Here is an 11,931-nt window from a genome sequence, read left to right as displayed (position 1 = left end):
CACCCTTGCACTATGGTGCAAGGGTGCCTGCGTTTAGCGCTAGGCAGCTAAAGGTAGCGCCAGAGCAAGGGGAAACGCACGGCTGCACAATATTCTAGTGAAGATGGTGCAGCCTGTGGAAAATTAGTACGATTTTGGTAAACATTACCTGCGCCATCTTGCCTTTTCCCCGGATGCCACACTTTTGTCGTGCGCACCCGCCATTTCACGTGCCTCGACCAGAACCTCCCTCTGCACGCCACTGGCCCCCAGCATAGCCCATCACCCTCGCAAAGCCTGCACGCTGACCAACCCCCGCTCGCACATGCTTTAGGTCATAAACCCCACTTCAGCGCAGCTCCGACTCAGAGCCCCATCCTGTTCCCAGCGCGACACCTCCCTTCGTTCCTTTCATGGTCCCAGATCCTTTGATGCAAAACCCCCTTTTTCCTGTGCCCGTTTGCCGTCCTCGTTCCCAGGCCGACACCTAGCTCTGCCGATACTGCTCCCTGCCCCTCCCCGTACAGTAGAAGGCTTCCTTCATCAAAGAACCCCCGAGTTGATCAAAGCCCCCACCCCATGAGATCCGATCAAACCCCACATTCCATGAATCGACGGAATATCCAGCTGCGCGATAATCATCACCTGTTGTGACCAGGGTGGGGAGTTCTACTGTAAATGTGTGTGGGAACGGGCCCGAAGGGGAGGTCCCGGGAATGTCTTTCCGTACATCAAAGCATTGCCATGAATATGTAAACTGTAATAAAAGCCATGAAACCTGTATATAAGGGGCCAGGCCTCAGAGAGGAGCTAGAGCACCTCATGACGATACCTGCTGTCTGTTTTGTTGTGTTCTCCTCCGGAGAGAATAAACCTTGTTTCCTGCCTTCCAGTCTCCAGCGCCTGCCTCTTCATTGATTAATAATTCGTGGGTTACAGAGGCAATACCGCCGGGCAAATATCGATTGTCCCCGACCTTAGGTTTTACAATTGGCGTCCCAAGCGTGGGGCCCATCAGCGACTCGTGGATCCAGTGGGAGAGGTCCCGACGACAGAGTGAACGACTGCAACGATCGGGAGAGCTCTTGCCCAATAGACCCTCGTCTGGCAGCCGATCATCCGAACTTCACTAGTTCCGAACAGACCTCTCTCGAGTGATCCACGGTCCTGACTGGGAACCATTAGGAGTGCCGTGAGAAATACGAGAAGAAGAGGACGAACGGGCGCTGGATTCGGAAGACAAGAAACTGTCCATACGGTCCGGGTAAGGTCGTGTAAGCACGACAAACTGCAAAATAATTGATTGATCGTTCGGAAAATACTAGTATTACTCTTTGTTAACTTATTTGGAGATTCACTGTCTGCACGCGGAGAAACAGTAGGCTCTTTCCCTTTTGCAAACAGTGAAGGATAGGTAACGCAGCCGTCGTGCCTATTTTTCTCCCCCACTGATTCTATTATTTATTAACGGTTTTCAGGAGATTCCCTCTCCCACACTGATTAACTGGGTTCTTTGACCCCGAACTACTGTTCACGGATTGTCTTCTGGAGATTCTCTGTCTGCAAACAGGAAATAACAGATTCCTCTTTACGGATAGTGAAAGGGTAGAGGACACAGACTTTTGCGCCCCTGCTTACTCTCCCCATTGATTTTATTCTAGTTATTTATTATTGGTTATTCTTTATTATTGATTGTTCTTTATTATTGATTGTTCTTTATTATTGGTTATTCTTTATTATTGATTGTTCTTTATTATTGATTGTTCTTTATTATTGGTTGTTCTTTATTATTGGTTGTTCTTTATTATTGGTTATTCTTTGTTATTGGTTCATGAGGTATTCACTGCCTGCAAACAACGTAGAATAGAAATATTCTGTCTAGTCTTTGCACACAGTGATAAGATAGGCAGTGCTGACTTTTTGTCCCTCGTTGCGAGCCGTCATGTCTGTCTTCTCCCCACTGATTGATAATTGGTTCAGCCCGGACTGTTTATTAGAGGTGGATCATCTAGCTCCGCTGGAAGGTACCCCTAATAAGGACATGTTCATAAACTATGGATTAGTCACCATAACCTATAATAAATTGTGGCACAGGTATACCAAAGAAAGTCAAGACAAACAGTGGCCACTGGCAGGATCCTTCGACCTTGATAAAATAGAAACGTTAGAAATAGCCCTTCGTGATAATAAGACAACGCCTATTATGCTCGACAGTCTCGGTATGTGGCGCAAAGAGGCAATGCAACGAAAGAAAAGAGACGAGGACACAGCAGGTAGAAAAATATATCAACAGGACAACCCCTGGACACCACGACCCGAAAGTTATCCCCCGACACTACGCACAGAACGGCCAGACTTAGGGCAAGATCAATGCGCTTTTTGTAGATATGTCGGACACTGGAAAGCACAATGCCCGACTCTGCTGAGCAAGAGTGGGAATAGAGGGCCGACAGGAATAACAGACCGACAGAAAGGGAAAAGGCGCGAGACAAAGAAGAATCAGACTGACATACGCAGACCAGATAGAACCACCACGTTTGATTATGCCCGATGGCACAGATTTCGCCAGAACGATTTCAGCGACATGTTCGAGTTTTCCTAGGTCGGACAATGTAAAGACGGGAACCCAGCCTAGCCCTAAATTAACAGACGGAAAAAGATAATTATGGCCAATAACTGTTTTTATGCTTGTCTTTGGATCTTGTATGTCATACCTTTACTGTTTCCCCGTCTGAGTTTGTGTGTATGTAATGTATGAATCTGCGTCATCCCTCTACACGTGCTTTCGTGTTACATAAACTCTGTTAACAGAAATTTAGCTTGAAACAACCTGGAAAGAAAGGAATGGGAAACGAAATCAGTAAGCCACTGATGAACACGAACTTTTATTTTAACATAACAAGCAAGAAACAATAACGCTAGAAACAAGAACGGTAAACTGTAGAAAATGAAAGTCAACAGAACATTCGCCCCCCCCCATTCTGGAACCTTCCAAAGTAGGGCAGGGTTACGGCTACGCCCAACCAGCGGCAACCCATATAAGGCGGACCCTGCTGCCAGCTCTCGGTCAGGAAATCTTAACATATGGGGGAACCGGAGGAGAGGCAGGGGCCAGCAGAGTCCGGCCGCAGCGGCTCTGGATAGTTGCAGGCAGTCCCGCCACATGTCCTCCCGGTCCGGCCACCAATGGCCAGGGACCGGGGCCAACTGAGTCCGGCAGCAGCCGATAACCTAAGGAGGCCCGGTCCAGAGAAGGACGGGACGCGTCTTTCTTTTCCCTTCCGTGATGGCAGCAGCAGCACGCCAGGCGCCACTTCTATCATGAACAATGGCTGCGACGACTCTGGACGGCGGAATGTCCTGCACGTACCTCCACAAAATTTGTCCTGGTCGGGCTGGGAGGGAGGGGCGACGCGGACGAGCCTCTCCCACCTCCACAGATAGGAGGCTTCCCAGCCCCGGCCCAACGCCGAACTCCTCCAGCCAGGCGGCGGTGCCGATACTTGCGCAGCACCGAACATACAACGGTGCCCATATTTTCGGAGCACCGAATATGCAATGGCTGCACCGATACTTGTGCAACACCGAATGTGCGCCGCAGGCGGCCATACCTCCGCAGCACTGGGCATGAGCCTTGTGGAGCACAGGGTGTGGAGAAACTTTCGTGCAGGCCCATGAAAGAGAGCAGCGTGGGATGCACCGGGAGTGGGAGATGGCGCGAACGAGTCTCCCTCGCCCTCCAGGTGAGGGCATCACAGCTGCACCCCAGCCGAACGTCCCGCTTCCACAACACAGAGTTCCTTTCCTTTCACTCCAAAGGGCCTCTTCCACTCTTGCGGGCTCGGCGAAGGGTGGCCCCTGCAGGGCCTCAAAATGGCGTCCGAGCCCCTGGAAGGCGGGTCTAGGCCACCAGAGTAACTTTGGACAGCAATATAACTCGGACGCTTGCCCACCGGGGCACGAGCCCCCACCTCCGACAGCATCTCCACAGCCTTGAAGATTCTACAAAAGTCCCCGGAGGAGCCCTCGGCCCCTGCAGGCTTCCGGGAAGGGACGACTGCCTTGATCACTAACGAAACAAGCATGACATTGCCACTCCTTCTGTTAGCATGAATTCTTGAACTGCCGAAAAGGACTCTGGTCCAACTGCCAGTTATAGGAAACATTTCCCCCTGATGCTACTTCCGGACTGAACCGGCCCCGCCCAAAATGGCGCCGGTATCAATAGGAACTTACGAACACCTTGTGGTGTTCCTTCGCACTAATACAAACTTGAATGTTCCAAGACATATATATGTGATCCTTTGTACACGTGACAAGAAGCAAAAGGGAGAGCTCACTCGATGAACATGTAAAAGGATCCCGTTAAAAATGTTGAGTACAAAATGTACAATGTATTATACTTTTTATTTTAAACTGATGTATAACTTCCCTTATGACGCACGCACACGGTATGCATATAGGAAATCTGATTACAGCTAGTCTGACTATGCTTCTAAATTCTGAAATAAATGCCCCCGATTCCCCCAACCAATTGATGGACCTACGAATGAACGAATAAACTTTTCTAAATGTTTTTATTGCTGCAAAACAACACCCCCACTGTATGCACTTTAACCATTGCCGCGCCCGGCCAAGTACGACTGCACCCTCATATCCTGCGTACTGAATGATTTTGCAGAAATAAAGGTTTTCGAAACTATGAACGGGTATTGCATGCTTTATTTAAAATGTGGGATTGGCGGGAGAGTTTTTGTGCACCCTACTTTGCTCTCTCTTTAAGGTTATTAGAAGATGGTTACCCAGCCCCGGATGGAGGATCGGATCAACGACACGATACTCTGCCTCCAGATACGCGACAGACCCAAAAACTCGCGCATGGAGAAAGACCTCGACTTCTGAGGATGGGTAAACGAAACGGTATAAATGATGGAATGTAAAAGATGGGTAAAATGAAACGATGTAAATGTTATGAAGTACAACGCTCAAAGGTACTAGGGAACAGAGTTGATCGAAGAACTAATGAACCCGAGAACATCACCGCGTTGAAAGAGATTTAAGGACCCCGATAGCTAGATACACCTAACAACTAGGTACCTTCGGTTTTCTTTTTAACGTTTTCCTACACCCGACCTATAAGGGCACACTGCCCCCCCCGACTCCAGAAACCATACCCCCGGGATTCTATCCCGAGGAGATAAGACGGGTATGAGGTAAGTAAAGGACTCTTGAATCCATGTATTTGATATGCGCGAATGTTGTCCCCCTCCCTTCCCCTCTTTTCTCCCCCCCCCCCTCTGCAGGTTACATCAGAAATCACAACCGAGGTGTGGCGAAGATCTGAAGCCTTGCCATGCCTGATACGCGAAGCAGACTAGCTCCGCAAGGGGGCACCTAAGCACGCCCGCCAACTGCTCATGTAACAAACGAGCCACTAAATAATATGACTTGATAAGAATTGATCACTCTTACTCCAGGTTGCGCGAGTGGACACATGCCACGTATGTCTGAAACTATGAAAGAATGCTTGTGCGTGACTGAAGCGTCGACTCAACTGGTCAAAGGACCAAGAATGCAAGGAGTACGACAAAATAGTGCCCTCTTCCTTTTTGTCAATGCATGCCCCCCGTACCCGACCTAATGCTCGTCCGTCCTGAACCGCATGTATTCAAAATACTAACACTGACCCGCAATGTCTTGTGTCGAGTAAAGCGCTGAATAGCCTATCTTGATACACGGCCGCTCCCTATGTCGCACGTGTACTGTCTAGCCTACTGTTGTCCTCTCTCTCTCTCTCTCTCTCTCTCTCTCTCTCTCTCTCTCTCTCTCTCTCTCTCTCTCTCTCTCTCCCCTCCACACTCTCACTCTCCTAAAGGACTAGCACCGAAATTGGCAAACCGCCACCCCTAGCGTACCACCCAATTGGCTTCAAATACCGTCAGTATTTGCACAAAACTTGTCTTTAATACAATCACCCTGAGACCGTGTCATTACCTCTCCTTTTCTGCTAAAAGTCGATGAAACCGAGATTGGGCCGTAAGGGAAAGGACAGGTAAGACGACTGAGGTTCCCTAATCTGACCCGTAATAAGGGAACTACATGTCAGCGGCTCCTATGTTATAAAAAGATGCCTCAGATAAACGCGACCTTCCCCCGTCCCGAATTGTTGCAATACCCAAACAATAAAGGTGATCGGAACATCCTCATGTTCCAGGAACGCCCCTGTCCCCGTATCAGCTGCTCCAGACGGGAGTTATGAAACTGTCCCTCATCCCCGGTTGTGAGAGATGGGTCGATTTGCGCCCTTACCACAAGTTTTCTATGTCCTCAGTTGTTTCCCATAAAACCCCTGTCTTTTCTAATTAAGTAATCAGGCCGTAGGAGGCTACGTAGGAACCAGAATGATGTTTTACAAGGTTAAAAGGACTAGACCAAAGTGAAGAACTCGTTGCAATGAACCCTGTTGAAAGTGAAATTGTTTAGTTGAAAAGCAGGATGCATTGATAGAAAAGAAATGTTTAACCTATGTCCGTCCCTCAGCAAAATACCTGTTTAGTACCAGGTTGATAGCTCGCAGTACCCTTTGTAAATATAAAACCCTAGAGAACGGCATATCTTTGTCAGGCTCGTCTTACGAAGGTGGGTCTCCATCAGATGAACTGTCGTAACGGTAATAAATAATTGTGAAGGAAAGCCATAGTAAATCCAACAGGCCCATCATCGGTCATTTATATGTTAGTTGTAAACCCTAATATAACGGACGTTTTCATTTTTGCTTGGAGCTGGGAGAGAAATAGACTTTTGTGATTACCTTCCTCTGCAAATTCTCTAAAGACTGTCTTTTCAAACTCGTTTAAGGGTACGGCTGTCGGGAGAAAAGAAGGACCGGATGTGGGAGCACGAGGCCTGACTGCGGACTATGGAACACCTGCGACATTGGCCAAGGCGAGACCGCGACAGAAAAGAGCTGCAGGACGAGGCACTGTTTTCAACAAAATGAGAAGAAAGGGCCGACCTGATGCCCCTGCTCGATGTCCAGTGTTTGCCGACAAGTCCCCGCTCTTTGAACTCGGTCATGAGCCTGCCTATCTGAAATTCTCCGTCCCCCTAGTCTGTACCCGATCTGGCCCTGCTCCATCCCCCTTTTTCTCCAACCTACCCTAAAGGACTGCTCACGCGCACCCTTCTTCCATCTGAACTTTTTGACTTTCACCTCAAAGGACACAGGGTGAAAAGGACCTTTCTGATCAGGAATGCGAGGGAAAGGCCGTGCCCTGCAACGCGGGACCTAGAATAGAGCTGGACCCGTAGCTCCACCGCCGGTGCTCCACAGCGCCAACAAAAGACAACAAAGAATACTGAGAACTCGTTAACTTCGAACATTTGACACCCTCAATCATCGTTTCTGCTACGCCTCATTTCTCTCCCAGCCACCATTGTATTGATTATGCTCCAATCCAAATCTGATATATGTAATAACCCGTCAGTTCACATTATGAAATGTACTCACTGCTCTCGCTACAGAATCGTTTTTGTATTGTATTACTATGACTTTCCTGCTAACAAATTTATCAAAGTTTATCAATAGGCCCGCCTCCCAAGATGAAAAATTTTAAATGTACTGTTTATAGCTCCTTCACCTGGGTTCCTACTTTCTACTTATGACCGCCACAATTAGACATGAATAGGAAATAGGCCAGCAAGATGTCTTGGATATGTTAAAGGGGGGACTGTGGAAAATTAGTACGATTTTGGTAAACATTACCTGCGCCATCTTGCCTTTTCCCCGGATGCCACACTTTTGTCGTGCGCACCCGCCATTTCACGTGCCTCAACCAGAACCTCCCTCTGCACGCCACTGGCCCCCAGCATAGCCCATCACCCTCGCAAAGCCTGCACGCTGACCAACCCCCGCTCGCACATGCTTTAGGTCATAAACCCCACTTCAGCGCAGCTCCGACTCAGAGCCCCATCCTGTTCCCAGCGCGACACCTCCCTTCGTTCCTTTCATGGTCCCAGATCCTTTGATGCAAAACCCCCTTTTTCCTGTGCCCGTTTGCCGTCCTCCTTCCCAGGCCGACACCTAGATCTGCCGATACTGCTCCCTGCCCCTCCCCGTACAGTAGAAGGCTTCCTTCATCAAAGAACCCCCGAGTTGATCAAAGCCCCCACCCCATGAGATCCGATCGAACCCCACATTCCATGAATCGACGGAATATCCAGCTGCGCGATAATCATCACCTGTTGTGACCAGGGTGGGGAGTTCTACTGTAAATGTGTGTGGGAACGGGCCCGAAGGGGAGGTCCCGGGAATGTCTTTCCGTACATCAAAGCGTTGCCATGAATATGTAAACTGTAATAAAAGCCATGAAACCTGTATATAAGGGGCCAGGCCTCAGAGAGGAGCTAGAGCACCTCATGACGATACCTGCTGTCTGTTTTGTTGTGTTCTCCTCCGGAGAGAATAAACCTTGTTTCCTGCCTTCCAGTCTCCAGCGCCTGCCTCTTCATTGATTAATAATTCGTGGGTTACAGAGGCAATACCGCCGGGCAAATATCGATTGTCCCCGACCTTAGGTTTTACACAGCCCTGCATTTCTAAAGTGATGAAGCGTGTTTTTAGCCTACTTGGCTTAACGACACGCTTCGCCACTTTATTGCAAACAAGCTGCCCGTCCCGACGTTGTCCGGGGATGAATTAGAATGTCTGCAATGGTTGTAATAGGCAAAGTAAATTGCTTTCAAAACTTGCCTGTGCGTCTGCTCAGAAGCCCTCGTTTGGTACCGCTGAAGGTAAGCGTGTGCTCTTCTGTTTGTTGTCCTTGCCACAATATGCGAACGTGTGTGCCCACTCCAGGCGACGCCCCGGTACCGCTGAAGGTGAGCATGTGCTCTTCTGTTTGTTGTCCTTGCCGCAATATGCAAACGTGTGTGTCCGCTCCAGGCAACGCGGCAGCCGCGAACGAGTTTGTCCGCTGTAGCGCCACTTAGAGGCACCACATGACGTGAACGGCCAACAATGCCAAATTCAACTCCCGCTTGTAATGGCAAATGCAACTTCTGCTTCTCGCAAGCAGTGGAATCCAGCTTGGCTTTGAGGAATGCCGCGCCCATCGCTCTATGCACACGCCTCCAGCACAACGCTTTTCGCAAGCGGTATAATTCAGCAGGGTTGGATTTTGATGAATGCTGCGCCCATCGCAAGCGGTATAATTCAGCAGGGTTGGCTTTTGTCAGGGTTGTGTTTTGACGAATGGCGTGCCCATCGCAAGCGGTATAATTCAGCAGGGTTGGGTTGTGACGAATGCCGCGCCTATCGCTCTATGCACACGCCCCCAGCACAACGCACACTCCCACAATGGAATACTTTTTCCCAAACGTTCTTTTTCCCTTCTAATGTATATGTTGTGCTGGTGTATAGCCTATGACCATTTGCGGATACTCTCCTTTGGAACACTGTATTGGGTGTTCCGGTTGGTGCTGTGGTTCCGGAGCTTACCCGCCTCAAAGGTTTGGGCTCTCTCTTTATAATATTAGTATAGATATAGATATAGATATGCCCGTAAGCTGGGAGAAAAATCCTAGCTCAGTACATTCAGCGAGCACGAGTGGCTGCTTACACTGCTATTCAGGCTCTATAGTCGTTAGCACCATTTCTTAGCACATTTTTACATCCATTTTGGATGCAAGGTAATTTTTGTACTACTAAAATAGTGCTAAATGACTGGTTATGCTTCTTGCATACGTGTGCCTACTTTTGATCCAATTATGCGGTTCTTGGGACTCTGGTGCACCTGCTGCACGAATGGTAGCTGGACCCTTGTACAATATATGAAAACAGTGAGCTAGCGCCTCCTGAGGAAAATGCTACATTTAGCGCTATGCAGATGTGTTGCTTCCATTGGTGCAGCAGGTGCAGTGACACCAAGGCCTAGAGGCCAAGGGGCCTGCTGAAAGCTGAGCATTGCTGTATTTTACCATGCCAACAGCGGGCAAGCCGCCCAGTTCCTTCCTTGCACTGGGGCCCATGCCACACTTACCACTCCACTGGTCTTCAGCATCAACTTAACTTCCTCAGGAATTGTTAGATAATAGAGGTGGCAAAATGAACATGAATGCAGAAAATGTGACATGGTTAACTGTTTTCTTTCAATGCAAACACAAGTTGGCATGGCACACCTGGCATGGCACCCGGTCTCTTCAGTGCTTGATAAGCACTGTGGAAATTATGCACAGAGTTAAAACCAAAACAAATGTTTAAAGAAAAACAGGAGAAACTAAAAGATAGCCACTTAAGCAGAACCAGAAACGTGGTATTAATCCTGGCTTCTCCACGTTACCAAATTGAGTGATCTTAGTCAAATATTTTATTTCAGCAATCCTCCATTTTCTTCATTTTCGCATATGAAGGTAGCTTGAAATACATGAGTTCAGTCGCCAGGCGTACCAAACGTCCTGTGTTTCATTTATTAGACTACAATGTTGCTTTATCTATAGGAATGTGGGCCACGTACAGGGTGCACATTACACCTTACTTTCCTCTTAGTTCCCAAAGGGCATTGTCGCCAGGGAGCGGTGCAGAAATGGTTCATGTCCATGGTACATGTTTTAAAAGTCTCACTTTTAATAAGTGCAATGATATAATGTGACGTATTAACATCCGTAGTAGGATGGGATACCATTCACATCAAACCTCTGGCCGCAAAAGTGACAGGTCTGGCAGGAAACGGCTGGCCAGAAATTTGACAGGTCTAGTCTTAAATTTGACAGGTCTGGCAGCAAACCCTGGCCTTAAATTTGACAGGCCTGGCAGCAACTTGCTGGCCGCAAACACTCTGGTTTTAAATGGGTGACGTGTACGGCTAGTCCCAAAACTGACAGGTTTGATTGCAAAACATCGGTTAATTGTGTATGTTTAAAAAAGTGCATAGAAAAAGTGTGTGCATGTAGTAGGGAAATGCCTGGGCTTGTTTAAAACTGTGGGTTGCAGACAGCTGTTGGCTGAACAGCTGTGGGGCTGTCCTGAGTCCCCCAGCCCAGGGCCTGGGAAGAAGACTGGGGCATGTAGGTGTCAAAGTTGTAAAGGGTCCTCACAAACCTTCCTCTGGCTTTCTCTAATATATACATTTTTCTGTTTATATTTTATAAGCGGCTCAAACATGCTGCTGAAGAGAGGTCTGCGCAGCCCTTAAGGGACAAAACAGCAACCGTCTAGAACAACAGAAATGGCACAAAAGGCGTGAGTAGGCGTGTACGCCATGAGAAACTCTCAACGTCCTACACACTAGCCAACATGATGACAATCCTCTACAACAATCCATCCTGCACAGGGGTGGGGTCGGCACTGACAATGTTTACAAACACAGATTACACCGGGCAGGGTCTGTGTAAAACCGGTACATCGGGTCTATGCCCTCTCAGGGTATCAAAAGGGATGGGTGTCTCAACCGTGGTAACCTTTAAGAAGAAACATAGGGACTCAGAGAACCTTCCCAACCCTTTAACACGTGTGAAGGTCTGTAAGGTATTCACAGAGCCCCAAACCGAACCCTTAAACCTAAAGAAGACGGCGCCGGTGCTCCCAGAGGTCCAGGCAAGGCCCTTAAGCCCGAGAAGAAGAAACCGAGGACCCCTGAACCCCAAGATAGCCCCTTAGACTTATCTGTAAAAAGGGATGCCAAGCCCTTGAATGAGGCCGATACACCCATGAGCCCCAAGGAGGCGGTAGTTGTACTGGAGGGTGTAGAAGAGATGGCGCAGCCACAAGCCCCTAAAACATCGCGCCTCTCAAGAAAACATCTGAAGCTGAAACCGGGGGTCCCTAAGCTACAGTTAGCAGAGTCCCTCAGCAACCCTAATGCAACGCTGGATCCATCCTGCGTCCTGAAACCCCGGACAGTGCCAAATAAAATGACTGTTCATGTAGAGGTGCACGCCCCGGAGCAGACCCCA

The sequence above is a fragment of the Lissotriton helveticus genome, chromosome 7, assembly GCF_964261635.1.
Source record: "Lissotriton helveticus chromosome 7, aLisHel1.1, whole genome shotgun sequence".
Classification (NCBI taxonomy): Eukaryota; Metazoa; Chordata; class Amphibia; order Caudata; family Salamandridae; genus Lissotriton; species Lissotriton helveticus.
Note: the sequence above shows the minus strand (reverse complement) of the source record.